At 40.9% G+C, this 3,461-nt stretch overlaps 1 non-coding gene across 1 annotated transcript; it reads right to left on the bottom strand.

Annotated features, from left to right (window-relative positions):
- Positions 1 to 1,652: 1,652 nt before the first annotated feature.
- On the bottom strand, positions 1,653 to 1,727 carry Trnat-ugu (transfer RNA threonine (anticodon UGU)). Its single transcript has one exon. It is a non-coding gene; the product is annotated as a tRNA-Thr (tRNA).
- Positions 1,728 to 3,461: the final 1,734 nt, after the last annotated feature.

The following is a 3,461-nucleotide window of genomic DNA, read 5'->3' as shown; positions in this document are numbered from 1 at the left end:
GCCTGTCATCACAACCAAAAATTCATTGAGGGGGGTGGGGGGATTTCCTGTAGCTCTCTCTAATGTATCTTTAGGCAAAACTGTCAGTTTTGTCAGACTCAACAGCAAGATTTACCAATGGTAAACACTTTTGAGACGGCTCGTAATTTTAGAATAGTCCTCTTCGTCTTACTTGGCATAAATTGTTCGCTGGCGTCCCAGCAGCTAGCTCCCTCAGTGTCTGCTTCTGCCATCGCACCACGCTAGTCTGCTGTTGTCCTAGCAGACCGAACGCACCGCACATCCGATACCTTCGGAACCACTCACTGGCCAGTTAGCAACTGAGCGGAACACTGTTTACATCGTGAAAGGAAAACTATGCAAAGATGTACACTTAAATGGCACGACTGAGTAGCACACACACAGTAATATCTGAGGAATGTCCTTCGACACGCGCAGAACGAAAGTCTTCTCGCGAACGTACAGCGTCTCTGAAAAAAAATCTCGTGACTATATTCCGGCGTTACGGCCAGGTTCTCATACAAATGAGCAAAAAAGGGTACATTTGAAATTCTTTTTGAGACAATGAAAATACATTCGAAAGATCTGTTTGGGAATTACGAGTGATAATACTATGAGCTTAATTTTAGATTTTCAATAAAAAATGGCGCCCGTAATTATGATTTGATCAAGGGCCTGCGAGACTGGAGTACGCAGAGCGCGTGCAGTGTGGCACCTCATATGTTACCTGAATTCAAAAATGGGTAACATCAGTTGATACTACATTATTCCTCTGAAATTGAAAATGGATAACATCAGTCGATAAAACATAAAATTTATGGGAGCGTATACCTAACCGTAATGAAACAACCTTAAATTTAACGATACAGTGCTAATTCGAACTTTGAGTTCGATTTTTGAGGGTTTGTTTCACTCCTTATGCCTACACAAAAATTAGTTAATATTAACAAATGTCATATTATAGCTATAAGTTCCTAAGAAAAGTGTTTACTTTTAGGGGTCAGAGGTAGATGTTAAGAGAACGAACCACTTTTAATTTATGCTGCATGCCGTTCTGAGAAAATAGTTACCCGAAAAAAATGTGTTCAAAGTTTAGGGAAAACATTTAGTTATATTATTACTTCGATTTGCATGAACTGAGTGTTACATATATATTTTTAATGTCGCTGAAAACGAATCTGAAGTCAGATTTTCAATATTCAAAACAGCTAATCCAATACGGAGGGCAACCGATTATGTTTTGACCAATTTTTACCAAAAATGTATTTTCGTTATTTACGTTTAGTCTGCAAGTCAAGGAGTATTTATCAACCCTTCCTCTACCTCTGATTGTTCCTAGACAGCAACTTCCTGTTCTTCTTGGCAGGAAAAGCCGATCTGTCAAAGCTGGATATGCAGCACTCGGCAGCCTGCACTTGATATTCGTCCGTATTTTCGGTGAGTATGTTTGCATGCATTCTGCAGTATGAATCATTTTGAGCACGTGCGACACGGGACGAGTTATCATCTACATCTATATGGATACCCTGCAAAACACATTTAAGTGCCTGGCAAAGGGTTCATCGAATCACCTTCACAACTGATAATTAATTGAAACCCTCAGCTGCCGACAGGTGTTGTTGATATACTTCGATGGGGACAGCTGAAAAGTGTGCCCCTACTGGGACTCGAACCCAGAATCTCCTGCTTACAAGGCAGACGCTCAATCCATCTGAGCCATCGAGGGCACACATGAACAACACGACTGCAGGAATTTATCCCTCGCACGCTTCCCGTGAGACTCACATCCCCAACCGTCCACAATCCGCATACGTAATGTACTTAATAGGTATTTGTCCATCCACTCATTACTGGCTCATACTAAGGTGACGATTCCCGTAAGAGTTCCGGCAACCTGTGCGCATTCGCACAGAAGAAGGTCAATGGCTGGGTAACGTTTAACCATAGATATGAAGATAGTAACTGCTCTCGAAAGAACAGGCGCCACTGACGACCTTGCAACTCTTCTAGAATACATGATAGACCGGCCGATGTGGCCGAGCGGTTGTAGGCGCTTCAGTCGGGAGCCACGCGACCGCTACGGTCGCAGGTTCAAATCCTGCCTCGAGCATGGGTGTGTGTGATGTCCTTAATTTAGTTAGGTTTAAGTCGTTCTAAGTTCTAGGAAACTGATGACCTCAGATCTTAAGTCCCAAAGTGCTCAGAGCCATTTGAACCATCAGTCCCTATGTTTACACACTACTTACAGTAACTTATGCTAAGGACAACACACACACACAACCATGCCCGAGGGAGGACTCGAACCTCCAACAGGGGGAGCCGCGCGAACCGTGACAAGGCGTTGGACACATGGCGGGTACCCCGCGCGGCTCATGGCAGCCGTGACACTGCTTCAAACAATGGACTGTAGAAACTTTTGTAAAGCACGGATTAAAAAAAAAACTTTCTGTTCCAAGAGTCTAGACAAGTACACCTTTAAAAAATGCAACTACAAAGAAATTGAATTTTCGAACGTTTTGAATGAGAACCTGTCCTTATGGAACACCGTTGATCAAATGTCACAGGGATTATATACTCAGGTTTCACATGTGGATTAACACTTTCTAATCAATATCCGGAATGAGCAGGGCTTAAAACTTTGAAGAGTTAAATTTCAAGGGCCGTTCTCTTGTATGCAAATAGTTTCACAGTAGAAATTTCTCTAGTTTTATTTATTAATTAATTTATTTATTTTTTGCTGTAGGTAAAGAAGGATAGCATTGTGAGGAGGGGGAAGGGGGGGGGGGAGGAATCTTGCATCTCCCACCTTGGAATTCTCAGTACAGAATTTTTATTCATTACGAGATTCTTAGCCACTTGCAGAAGTGATTTCGAGTGATTCTGCAAAACTTTTCCTTTAGCCAATCGTAGCAACTATAGGATTCCGTTCCTGCTGCATGACATGTCTCGGAACTTAAACTGACCAACTCATTTGCATAAAGAGCTAGCTTATCATCCGCTTCTTTACTTGCGTAGACCGTTCATGGTCTGCAAAGAATTTTTTTCTTTAATCGTTTTTTTATGTCTTTTATAAACTGCAACACTTTCTAAACTTTCTAAACTTAGCGCCGTTGAAGCATGGTCTTTTACTGAATGATCAAAAAGCAATGCTGACAGCTGGAGTCCAAGGTTTTTGTTAATCAAGCCGTTTGTATTCTTGTGGTGATATCTCCGTACAGTCTTTCATTCCCTAACGCATATTTCTTTATATCTAATTGAGAAGTGAAATACCGGTTTTCATACATGCAGATTTAAAATATTTTAATATAACGCAATAAATATTTCATTAAAATTTTCATCCCCTTATGCTCGAAGTTCCAAAACCAGAAAAACACGTAGTTTTTAAAAATTGTAACATATTAGCCGAATACGAATTGTCAGATATATTTAGCAATCCTTTCATAATGAACCATTTTCTGAAA

Source organism: Schistocerca gregaria, unplaced genomic scaffold (assembly GCF_023897955.1).
Source record: "Schistocerca gregaria isolate iqSchGreg1 unplaced genomic scaffold, iqSchGreg1.2 ptg000317l, whole genome shotgun sequence".
Lineage (NCBI taxonomy): Eukaryota > Metazoa > Arthropoda > Insecta > Orthoptera > Acrididae > Schistocerca > Schistocerca gregaria.
This window is presented reverse-complemented; position numbering and strand designations above follow the sequence as displayed.